This window comes from Pseudorasbora parva, chromosome 5 (assembly GCF_024679245.1).
Source record: "Pseudorasbora parva isolate DD20220531a chromosome 5, ASM2467924v1, whole genome shotgun sequence".
Lineage (NCBI taxonomy): Eukaryota > Metazoa > Chordata > Actinopteri > Cypriniformes > Gobionidae > Pseudorasbora > Pseudorasbora parva.
The window spans coordinates 53622138-53635929 of record NC_090176.1 but is presented as its reverse complement, the minus strand read 5'-3'; positions in this window follow the sequence as shown (position 1 = coordinate 53635929).

The following is a 13792-nucleotide window of genomic DNA, read 5'->3' as shown; positions in this document are numbered from 1 at the left end:
AATGCTGAACGTGGGAATTGGTCGCTGGGTGAGGGGCCCCGCCCTCCTAGCCTATATAAGCTGGAGGGGACAGGGTCAAATTCCCTTTTGCCATTCGGGCTCGCCTGAAGAAGGCTAGATAAATAGCCGAAACGTCGCGATATGCCCGAAAACTTATATAAATATATATTATAAATAAACTGCCGGCATCATTTGTGGGTGTGATGCGTCCGAGCACATGGTTTATTTTTCTCCGTCCACATAGACGTTGAGACAGACCTATTTTAGGTCTAACATGGCAAATAAAATTATTAATAAATAAGCAGCCGGCATCATTTGAGGGTGTGATGCGTCTGAGCGCAATGTTTATTTATTTTTCTCCGTCCATACAGACGTCGAGATTAATTAGAATATGCCCCTTACCTGACACGCACTAAAACCTACCCCTGTTTTTTGGCACAGACCCCTCCCTGAAATAGCCCGGGTCATCATAGCCCTAGCTGGGATTTTTTACAGTGACCACAAAAATTTCTTGACCATGCGCTGGCTTTCCTCGATAGGTGTTGGCTGTCGTGTATGATTTGGGTGTATGTGTGAGACTCGTGGCGGCCAGTACAACTCTGGACAGTGCATAACCGTTTCCGAATCCTTCGGGATTCGGATCCTGGATTTTCATTCCCCTAACTCAGCCCGTGCCGAGGCGTCTGGACCTCGTGTTGACCACATACTTACCTGAATTGTACACGAAGGTGCCTACTTACCCGTTGTAAGTGCCTGCTGCTCCAGATTATTCGACGGGACCCTGTAAAAAATTAAAAACAACATCAGTTTGTGCTAAAAACAGTTTATGACGCATTATACAATGCTGAACGTGGGAATTGGTCGCTGGGTGAGGGGCCCCGCCCTCCTAGCCTATATAAGCTGGAGGGGACAGGGTCAAATTCCCTTTTGCCATTCGGGCTCGCCTGAAGAAGGCTAGATAAATAGCCGAAACGTCGCGATATGCCCGAAAACTTATATAAATATATATTATAAATAAACTGCCGGCATCATTTGTGGGTGTGATGCGTCCGAGCACATGGTTTATTTTTCTCCGTCCACATAGACGTTGAGACAGACCTATTTTAGGTCTAACATGGCAAATAAAATTATTAATAAATAAGCAGCCGGCATCATTTGAGGGTGTGATGCGTCTGAGCGCAATGTTTATTTATTTTTCTCCGTCCATACAGACGTCGAGATTAATTAGAATATGCCCCTTACCTGACACGCACTAAAACCTACCCCTGTTTTTTGGCACAGACCCCTCCCTGAAATAGCCCGGGTCATCATAGCCCTAGCTGGGATTTTTTACAGTGACCACAAAAATTTCTTGACCATGCGCTGGCTTTCCTCGATAGGTGTTGGCTGTCGTGTATGATTTGGGTGTATGTGTGAGACTCGTGGCGGCCAGTACAACTCTGGACAGTGCATAACCGTTTCCGAATCCTTCGGGATTCGGATCCTGGATTTTCATTCCCCTAACTCAGCCCGTGCCGAGGCGTCTGGACCTCGTGTTGACCACATACTTACCTGAATTGTACACGAAGGTGCCTACTTACCCGTTGTAAGTGCCTGCTGCTCCAGATTATTCGACGGGACCCTGTAAAAAATTAAAAACAACATCAGTTTGTGCTAAAAACAGTTTATGACGCATTATACAATGCTGAACGTGGGAATTGGTCGCTGGGTGAGGGGCCCCGCCCTCCTAGCCTATATAAGCTGGAGGGGACAGGGTCAAATTCCCTTTTGCCATTCGGGCTCGCCTGAAGAAGGCTAGATAAATAGCCGAAACGTCGCGATATGCCCGAAAACTTATATAAATATATATTATAAATAAACTGCCGGCATCATTTGTGGGTGTGATGCGTCCGAGCACATGGTTTATTTTTCTCCGTCCACATAGACGTTGAGACAGACCTATTTTAGGTCTAACATGGCAAATAAAATTATTAATAAATAAGCAGCCGGCATCATTTGAGGGTGTGATGCGTCTGAGCGCAATGTTTATTTATTTTTCTCCGTCCATACAGACGTCGAGATTAATTAGAATATGCCCCTTACCTGACACGCACTAAAACCTACCCCTGTTTTTTGGCACAGACCCCTCCCTGAAATAGCCCGGGTCATCATAGCCCTAGCTGGGATTTTTTACAGTGACCACAAAAATTTCTTGACCATGCGCTGGCTTTCCTCGATAGGTGTTGGCTGTCGTGTATGATTTGGGTGTATGTGTGAGACTCGTGGCGGCCAGTACAACTCTGGACAGTGCATAACCGTTTCCGAATCCTTCGGGATTCGGATCCTGGATTTTCATTCCCCTAACTCAGCCCGTGCCGAGGCGTCTGGACCTCGTGTTGACCACATACTTACCTGAATTGTACACGAAGGTGCCTACTTACCCGTTGTAAGTGCCTGCTGCTCCAGATTATTCGACGGGACCCTGTAAAAAATTAAAAACAACATCAGTTTGTGCTAAAAACAGTTTATGACGCATTATACAATGCTGAACGTGGGAATTGGTCGCTGGGTGAGGGGCCCCGCCCTCCTAGCCTATATAAGCTGGAGGGGACAGGGTCAAATTCCCTTTTGCCATTCGGGCTCGCCTGAAGAAGGCTAGATAAATAGCCGAAACGTCGCGATATGCCCGAAAACTTATATAAATATATATTATAAATAAACTGCCGGCATCATTTGTGGGTGTGATGCGTCCGAGCACATGGTTTATTTTTCTCCGTCCACATAGACGTTGAGACAGACCTATTTTAGGTCTAACATGGCAAATAAAATTATTAATAAATAAGCAGCCGGCATCATTTGAGGGTGTGATGCGTCTGAGCGCAATGTTTATTTATTTTTCTCCGTCCATACAGACGTCGAGATTAATTAGAATATGCCCCTTACCTGACACGCACTAAAACCTACCCCTGTTTTTTGGCACAGACCCCTCCCTGAAATAGCCCGGGTCATCATAGCCCTAGCTGGGATTTTTTACAGTGACCACAAAAATTTCTTGACCATGCGCTGGCTTTCCTCGATAGGTGTTGGCTGTCGTGTATGATTTGGGTGTATGTGTGAGACTCGTGGCGGCCAGTACAACTCTGGACAGTGCATAACCGTTTCCGAATCCTTCGGGATTCGGATCCTGGATTTTCATTCCCCTAACCCTAACCCTAACCCTAACCCTAACCCTAACCCTAACCCTAACCCTAACCCTAACCCTAACCTAACCCTAACCCTAACCCTAACCCTAACCCTAACCCTAACCCTAACCCTAACCCTAACCCTAACCCTAACCTAACCCTAACCCTAACCCTAACCCTAACCCTAACCCTAACCCTAACCCTAACCCTAACCTAACCCTAACCCTAACCCTAACCCTAACCCTAACCCTAACCCTAACCCTAACCCTAACCCTAACCCTAACCCTAACCTAGCCCTTGCTCCTACCCTAATCCTACCCAACACAAACCCACTGGCATCAACCCTATTGACAAAAACCTTAATTCAAAACTCCATAGACACTAACGTAGCTCCTACTCCTACCCTAAACCTACCCATCACAAACCTACTCGCATCAACCCTAATTAGAAAATCCATTAGACAAAAAATTAGGTACTAACCTAGCCCTTACTCCTTCCCTAATCCTACCCGACACAAACCCACTCGCATCAACCCTATCGACCAAAACCCTAAATTCAAAATTCCATTAGACAAAAAAATAGATACCAATATAAGCCCTACTCTTACAATACCCATTGTAAAAAACCATATAGGCTATACTTGCGCGTCAAGTAACCAATTAACCAAAAAAATCCCAAAAGCAAACTCCTAATTCAACCCATACAACTAATATTATCTAGGACAGGGTGACTAACAACCCACACACAAACTCCACCCACAAACCCAATTCTTGACCAAGATTTTAACCCTTAAAGCCAGACAGGAAGTTGTCGTATTTCATTAACGAAAGATATTACCGTATCGGGACAAAGACCAAAAGTACCGTCCTAATCACCACTCCTGACCACCCCAAACCCAATCAACTCGGACCTTTCCTTCAAAATATGCGTCCGTTTTTATAAGTGCACTTTTTCTATTAAAACGCCTATATCTCGGAAAAGAAAGCACGCACCAAGGCCAAACTCAACCTCATAACATCTCTCTGTAATACCTGTCACACCATAAAACCCTGAACTTCTGGGACCTTTCCTTACTAAATGCACCATTTCCTATCAAGCCACACATCGCGGCCTAAGGGGGCGCTAGAGTCTCACACGGGGGCACGTACAATAGGCCCTATCCTCACCCTTCTTTGACGCGAATATCAACACTATAGCCCAACTCAACACAGAGATATAGTCCATCTAAGTTGACACCTCGATAATCACCCTTTCAATCATTTAATCACCTTTTACGTAGACTTCAAATTCCCTGACCTGTTACATAGACTTCAAATTCCCTGACCTTTTACCACATACCAAAATACTCCACCTATGGGAGGATTGCAATGCTGGATCAGGATTATCGGGCTTCGGCTTGGTTCGCTGGTCCAGAGCAAGTTCAGATTGGAAACTTTGCAATTCCTAAAAACCAGGAAAGGAAACAAGAACAATCACTTTCATCAGTAAAACTTACCCATCAGACTAACCAAACCGAAAAGAACGGATTATAACAAACTTTACCCCAGTGTTCATAATTGATGGAAACATAAAGACAGAAGTTTCTTAAAACAACAAAACCAAAAGATAAAATAAGCTACTCACCTTGCCCATAAGCAGGCCATAAGCCAAAAAAGGCATTGCTCCTAGACGGGAGCCAATCACAGGCGACACAGTATAGTCTGACAGGCGTCGGCCAGTGCCCCTCCTCATTCTCCCTACTTCAAACCTTTCCAGACGAGTGCTGGCTTGGGGGGAGATGTTGTAATTTTCCCTAACCTAACCTAACCCTAACCCTAACCCTAACCCTAACCCTAACCCTAACCTAACCCTAACCCTAACCCTAACCCTAACCCTAACCCTAACCCTAACCCTAACCCTAAACCCTAACCCTAACCCTAACCCTAACCCTAACCCTAACCCTAACCCTAACCCTAAGCCAGACAGGAAGTTGTCGTATTTCATTAACGAAAGATATTACCATATCGGGACAAAGACCAAAAGTACCGTCCTAATCACCACTCCTGACCACCCCAAACCCAATCAACTCGGACCTTTCCTTCAAAGTATGCGTCCGTTTTTATAAAAACACTTTTTCTATTAAAACGCCTATATCTCGGAAAAGAAAGCACGCACCAAGGCCAAACTCAACCTCATAACATCTCTCTGTAATACCTGTCACACCATAAAACCCTAAACTTCTGGGACCTTTCCTTACTAAATGCACCATTTCCTATCAAGCCACACATCGCGGCCTAAGGGGGCGCTAGAGTCTCACACGGGGGCACGTTCAATAGGCCCTATCCTCACCCTTCTTTGACGCGAATATCAACACTATAGCCCAACTCAACACAGAGATATAGTCCATCTAAGTTGACACCTCGATAATCACCCTTTCAATCATTTAATCACCTTTTACGTAGACTTCAAATTCCCTGACCTGTTACATAGACTTCAAATTCCCTGACCTTTTTACCACATACCAAAATACTCCACCTATGGGAGGATTGCAATGCTGGATCAGGATTATCGGGCTTCGGCTTGGTTCGCTGGTCCAGAGCAAGTTCAGATTGGAAACTTTGCAATTCCTAAAAACCAGGAAAGGAAACAAGAACAATCACTTTCATCAGTAAAACTTACCCATCAGACTAACCAAACCGAAAAGAACGGATTATAACAAACTTTATGTTTCCATCAATTATGAACACTGGGGTAAAGACAGAAGTTTCTTAAAACAACAAAACCAAAAGATAAAATAAGCTACTCACCTTGCCCATAAGCCAAAAAAGGCATTGCTCCTAGACGGGAGCCAATCACAGGCGACACAGTATAGTCTGACAGGCGTCGGCCAGTGCCCCTCCTCATTCTCCCTACTTCAAACCATTCCAGACGAGTTCTGGCTTGGGGGGAGATGTTGTAATTTTCCCTAACCTAACCTAACCCTAACCCTAACCCTAACCCTAACCCTAACCCTAACCCTAACCCTAACCCTAAATCCATCAGACAAAAAAATAGATATTAACCTAGCCCTTGCTCCTACCCTAATCCTACCCAACACAAACCCACTGGCATCAACCCTATTGACAAAAACCTTAATTCAAAACTCCATAGACACTAACGTAGCTCCTACTCCTACCCTAAACCTACCCACCACAAACCTACTCGCATCAACCCTAATTAGAAAATCCATTAGACAAAAAATTAGGTACTAACCTAGCCCTTACTCCTTCCCTAAATCCTACCCGACACAAACCCACTCGCATCAACCCTATCGACCAAAACCCCAAATTCAAAATTCCATTAGACAAAAAAATAGATACCAATATAAGCCCTACTCTTACAATACCCATTGTAAAAAACCATATAGGCTATACTTGCGCGTCAAGTAACCAATTAACCAAAAAAATCCCAAAAGCAAACTCCTAATTCAACCCATACAACTAATATTATCTAGGACAGGGTGACTAACAACCCACACACAAACTCCACCCACAAACCCAATTCCTGACCAAGATTTTAACCCTTAAAAGCCAGACAGGAAGTTGTCGTATTTCATTAACGAACGATATTACCGTATCGGGACAAAGACCAAAAGTACCGTCCTAATCACCACTCCTGACCACCCCAAACCCAATCAACTCGGACCTTTCCTTCAAAGTATACGTCCGTTTTTATAAAAGCACTTTTTCTATTAAAACGCCTATATCTCGGAAAAGAAAGCACGCACCAAGGCCAAACTCAATCTCATAACATCTCTCTGTAATACCTGTCACACCATAAAACCCTGAACTTCTGGGACCTTTCCTTACTAAATGCACCATTTCCTATCAAGCCACACATCGCGACCTAAGGGGGCGCTAGAGTCTCACACGGGGGCACGTCCAATAGGCTCAATCCTCACCCTCCTTCGACGCGAATATCAACACTATAGCCCAACTCAACACAGAAATATAGTCCATCTAATTGGACACCTCGATAATCACCCTTTCAATCATTTAATCACCGTTTACGTAGACTTCAAATTCCCTGACCACATACCAAAATACTCCACCTCTGGGGGGATTGCAATGCTGGATCAGGATTATCGGGCTTCGGCCTGGTTCGCTGGTCCAGAGCAAGTTCAGACTGTAAACTTTGCAATTCCTAAAAAACCAGAAAAGGAAACAAGAACAATCAATTTTTTATCAGTAAAACGTACTCATCAGACTAACAAAACTGAAAAGAATGGATTATAACAAATGTACCCAGTATTCATAAATTGAGGAAAAAAGACAGAAGTTTCATAAAAACAACAAAATCAAAAGATAAAATAAGCTACCCACCCTGCCCATAAGGCCAAAAAAAAGGCATTGCTCCTAGACGGGAGCCAATCACAGGCGACACAGTATAGTCTGACAGGCGTCGGCCAGTGCCTTTCCTCATTCTCCCTAAAACAAACCTTTCCAGACGAGTGCTGGCTTGGGGGGAGATGTTGTAATTTTCCCTAACCTAACCTTGCCAGAGCCATCGGACTAGACATACTGTTCTATGCACAGGATCCGGAACAAATGGGCCTACAAATTAGACAAGATCCTCATCCCCTCCGGTTTCTCTCCTGCCCTCCGTGGCTGGTTGAGAAACGGGATGGGGAGACGAATCGAACCCAGACAGGTTCGTTGGAAAATGTGAGACCCAGACAGGCCGCACATTTTCTGGTTCGTCCTCTTAAAAAAGGATCTCTCAAACTTTAGAAGAAACACGGTCAGTAATCCCCCTTATCTAACCACTAGATGACCCCCTTATACCAAAATTAAACTACGAAATTTGATCCTCACAACGGGCTAAAATACTTGGCCATCGGGAGTTTTGCGATGCTGGGTCAGGATTATCGAGCTTCGGCCTGATTCGCTGATCCAGAGCAAGTTCAGACTGGAAACTTCGCAATTCCTAAAAAAATCCGCCGTGAACTTCTCTTTGTCCGCACTACATTAACATTTTTACAAACGATATAAATAAAGAGAATGTTGTTATTATGGTTTTTATATATATATCCAATACATGATATCTTAAGACGCTTTCTATATCTCCTTTAGGCTTCCACAAGCTTAAACAACATGTCTGCGGACCAAGACTTTAAAGCGCTTCTCAGAAGCATGGATCGCTTTCTAAGAGCTTTCCACCACTTTCACCAACTCAAAACTCAATCGGAAGAAAACCGTCAACCAAAAAGAATGTCCAATATGGCTAACAAAATCACAACGGACATCAGACCAGCAATTCCAAACCCCACAACAGAACTCTTGATTTATGGTAACGCCAGAAATTGGCTTCATGTTGGAGTAGAAATACTGGAACAACACTACCAAGACACATTAGCAACAGCCCAAAACGAAATCCTCTCCTCTTCCCTAGTCCGATGGGAAGAGGCGTGGAACATCGCAATAAAATGGACCCGTAAACGCATCACTACCGTCCGTGAAACCACAATTAAACAAGCCACCCAGGAAATCTCCACCCTCATTAAACAAAAACTGGACATGGAAGATAACCCCCAAACAGACCAACAACAGGAAAACACAACACTGCAACAAACCGAACCAATTCAACCCCCTTCAGAGCCCCAAATTGAACAAGTACAACTCCCTCCAGAACCCCAGCCAGAACAGGCAGAAACCTCCACCGTTCCAGCAAAGAATAACAATAACAGAAAAAGAAAAACACCGCCACCCAACAACCCATCACCAATCACCAATTACAAAGTAACCAGAACTTCCCAAGGAACAAGACCACAACACTTGGAGAAGTCTAAGCCCACTGTCCCTGTTCCACAACAGAACGAACACCCATCAACTAACACGGGTAACAATGAACAATCCGATCCTCAGTCAAAAGGCCCAGACAGCTCCCCTAGACAGGGTGAACTCCAGGGGAATCTCCAGTCAGAGACTTCTCCTCAGGCCACCAGCCTACACACTCGGCATGAGCATAATGGTAATAAGTACCAAAACTGGTCACTAAACCCGCGCCGAACAATCTTGCTCGTAGGGGACTCCAATCTCAGTCGCCTCCCCACCATAAACAACCCAAATGTCGAAGTGGATAGTTACCCTGGTGCTAATTTAGCAGTGGCAGCCCACATTCTCAGGAACAACACACCACAGTCCCCTGAAGTACAACATGTTATCCTCTCCTTCGGGCTGAATGACCGGGATGAAGGAAACCCAGCCTTCCTAAAAAAGAACGTGGAGCGCCTCATGGGAGCAGCCCACCGGGCCTTCCCAAATGCAGTTATCAACATTCCCCTAATCAACTACGACAAAAGATTAACCAAACAAACCATAAATAATGTCAGATACATCAACGATATCATTAAAGATACAGACTCAAGCATCCCACTCCTGGACTGGAGCAAGTTTAAAACGGGCAATGACAAAATCCACTGGACTCCGGAAACAGGAAAGGCCATGATGGACCACTGGCTTAATTTTTTAGGCTTAGAACAGTAATCCCAACCCGCAAAACCCCTAAAAATCAATCTGTAATCAACCTTTCCCAACTGATGAGCCTAACACCAACCCAAACGAAACTCTTAGAAAAAGGATTGTCATTTATCCCCTCCCACTTAACCAAAACTAACAATAGACAGAACCTTTTAATGGAACTCACCAATTTCCATGAAAAAGTACAAAAAAATATTTACTTTGGACCAGAAACAGAATCAGAGGCTCCCCCTTTCACTGAAAAATCCAATTGGCTACCCCCACCCCAACAATTACCCAGACAGATATGGGACTTTTTCGAAAAAAATTGTACCGAGCTTCAAACCCTAATGACAAATTCGAACCCCCCAACTCCGAACCTCACAGGGGAGGAAATAGAAGCTTTAGAAACACTCTCAAAGAGAGAAGACATTATAATAAAACCAGCAGATAAGGGTAGCTCAATTGTGATCATGGACAAAACGCAATATGTTCAAGAAAGCTTACGCCAACTACAAAATAAAGAATTTTACTCCCAATTACCAAAACCAATTTTTTTAGACTCCATACCCATCATTAAGGAAATAGTACAAGACCTAGTTAAAGAAAATTATATAAATAAAAAACAGGCAAATTATTTAACCGGCCAACATATTCCAAGACCTCGAAGGTTCTACCTTTTACCAAAAATACACAAACCAAAAGAAAAATGGCCCACCCCAATGATGCCACCAGGACGACCCATAGTCTCAGATTGCGGTAGCGAAAGCTACAGAATAGCAGAATTTTTGGATTTCCACTTAAATCCCCTGTCGAGCAGACACCCCAGTTACCTAAAAGATACATTCGATTTTGTCCAAAAGGTAAAGAATCTGGAAATACCCACAGATACCATCCTATTCACACTGGACGTAGACAGCCTATATACAAACATCGAGACCCCCTTGGGTCTTCAAGCAATCCAAGAATGGCTACTAAAGTACCCGGACGAAGCAAGGCCAGACAAACAAATTTTACAATTACTGGAACTGAGTCTAACCAAAAATGACTTTGAATTCAAAGGGGAATATTTTCTACAAATAAAAGGTACGGCCATGGGTAAGAAATTCGCCCCGGCATATGCCAACATCTATATGGCCCACTGGGAGGAAACGGTCTTTCCAAAATGTCCAAAAAAACCATTCAGCTACTTTCGATACTTAGATGACATATGGGGACTATGGCAACACAGTGAAAAGGACCTGGAAGATTTTTTAACAATTCTAAACTCTCATCACCATTCAATCAAGATCAAATCTACTACACACCCATTGTCAATAGACTTCCTGGATACCACGGTATTTAAGGGAAAACAGTTCTTTACCACCCATCATCTGGACACCAAAGTCTTTTTCAAAGAAACAGATACACACGCGCTTTTACACCACAAAAGTTACCACCCCCCACACACGTTTAAAGGTATTATAAAATCCCAACTAATCAGATATTCAAGAATATGCACACATGATGAAGATTTCCAAACAGCCCGCAAGACACTATTTCAAGCACTCCGTAAGAGGGGGTTTTCAAGACAACAATTAAGACAGATTCATAGAAATTATGACCAGACTAACCCTAAAAACAGAGCCACCACTGAAAACCAAGTCTTAACCCCTGCTATCTTTACCTATTCGTCCACTGCTACCAAATTTACTCAAAAAATAAAAAACAATTATCAAACAATATTAGCATCCATACCAGCAGGAGAAGGTATTAACATCATACCCGCATATAGGAGAAACACAAATCTACGAGATTTGTTGGTCCACAGTAAGTGTTCAGTAAAACAACAAAGAAAAGTAACAAAACCACAAAAACAAATACAAATTGTCAAGCCATGGAGACGCTCTGAAGCATTCCGATTGGCAAATATTCCACTTAACACCAAAAACTGCATTTACGCCATTACATGCACACTGTGCAAAAAACAATATATAGGACAGACCCGAAATTCTATTAGATCTAGATGGCACCAACATAAATACAACATCAAAATGCAAAAAAGAAAAAATCAATGTAGGACTCTAATAGAACATTTCCAGAGACATGGGTTACATAAATTACACATACAGGGAGTGGACCATAACCCAAACTGGTCTACCAGACAAAGATTGTTCAAGGAACATTTTTGGATAAAAAAACTTAACACTAAGTTTCCAGATGGCTTAAATGAAAGGATAGAAATCAGTTCTTGAAAAGAGTACTGTATACGATAGAAATCAGTTATTTAAAAAAAAAAAAAAAAAAAAAAAAAAAAAAAAAAAAAAAAAAACCCAGTAAATAAAGTAAATAAATAAATAAAAAAATATTAAAATTAGCAAATAAAATCTAAAAAATGGGAGTGGATGATGAGCGGGATACAAAAGGACAGTAGTCCACTTGATCCCAAATCTGAAAAGCTCCCTACACATGTATTTTGATAATTAATAATCATAAAAAATGTAAGTACAAATAATAATAAAAACAATAAAACCATTACTTAGTAAAACATTGGAGATCAATATCTATCTAGTAAACTAACTATTCATCCCTCACTATATGAAACCACACACTCTAAAACATAACTCATTCACGGATATCAAGAGTCAATAATATTCGGGATTAACAATATATGAAAGGACCTTTACCATCAGTTTTTTAAATCATTTTTTGCATCACTTAAAACAACTAAGGGGCCAACGTTTACCATCGCCCATTCATAATTGGTTTTTTGGACTATCGGCAATGAATCATGGGTCGATTTTTGCCGCCGGCCAGGCATGTGTCGTCATTCGCGGGCGGTTTGAGGTTTGGCTTTTGCCATGGGCTTCCAGGTATCTGGTATTCAGGACCTGACTTGAAAAACCACAACAAAAGGACTCAATAGAATACATTTTCGCCCCGCGGTGACACAAGATGCTTTATAACCTATAAAACTCGTTTTGTTCATCAAAGATAACTCATTAAGTCAACTTTTACCGTCAACTCTTCATAAGTCATTCTTCAACCATTGACTGTCGTCAACAATAATTCATGGGTCAACTTTTACCGTTGACCTTTCATGAATCATTATTCATGAATAAACATTCATATGCAATTCACGGGTTGACTTTTACCGTCAACTTTCATGAATCTCGTAGTCGTGATCGAAAATGAAGAACCACAGCACAGTGATTCGATGGAACACCCTTCCACACCGCGGTGACACAAAATGCCTTATGGGCATTAACCTATAAAACTTACCGTCTCGCAAACTACACGCCCAAAACATAAAAACTCAACAGCCTTTAGAGAACACAACAAACAATGTTCGCCGACAGGACCCAATGAATGAGGTTGGGTATCAAAAAGTTAATGATATTCATAATCAACGACAGATGATTGGTCCTTTCCAGTCTACTGTTCATGAGTCGTTTCGTTTATCAAAGACGATTCAGTGGGCAAATCTTATCATTACCCATTCAGGAAGTATTCTTCGACTATCAATAACCAATCGTGAGTCAACAGAGTTAATGATATTCGTGATCAACAAATATAGGAGTTAACTTTTACCGACAACGGTTCACCAATCATTTGATTCATCAAAGACAATTCATGAATCAACTTTTAATGAATCTCTCTTTGACCATTGACTTTCGTCAACAATAATTCATGAGTCAACTTTTACCGTCGACTTTTCATGAATCATTTGATTCATCAAAGACAATTCATGAGTCAACTTTTACCGTCGACCTTTCATGAATCTCTCTTTGATTATTGACTTTTATCAACAACAATTCATGAGTCAACTTTTACCGTCAACTTTTCATGAATCATTATTCATGAACAAACGTTCATAGGCAATTCACGAGTTAACTTTTACCGTCAACTTTCATGAATCTCGTAGTCGTGATCTGAACTGAAAAACCATAGTAGAGTGACCCAACGAAACACCTTTTCGATCCACGGTGACACAGGGTGCCTTATGGGTAATAATCTATAAAACTCACCATCTTACAAACTACATGCTCTAAACATGACACTGCGGAAAAGGCAATCACCTCTCCTTTAGGGTTCATGCTCCCAACGGTTGTCTTTGGTAAGGATGATGTCGGTTTGGTTCTTGCTTGCTCCTTAGGGGGAAAGGCTGGTAGAAGC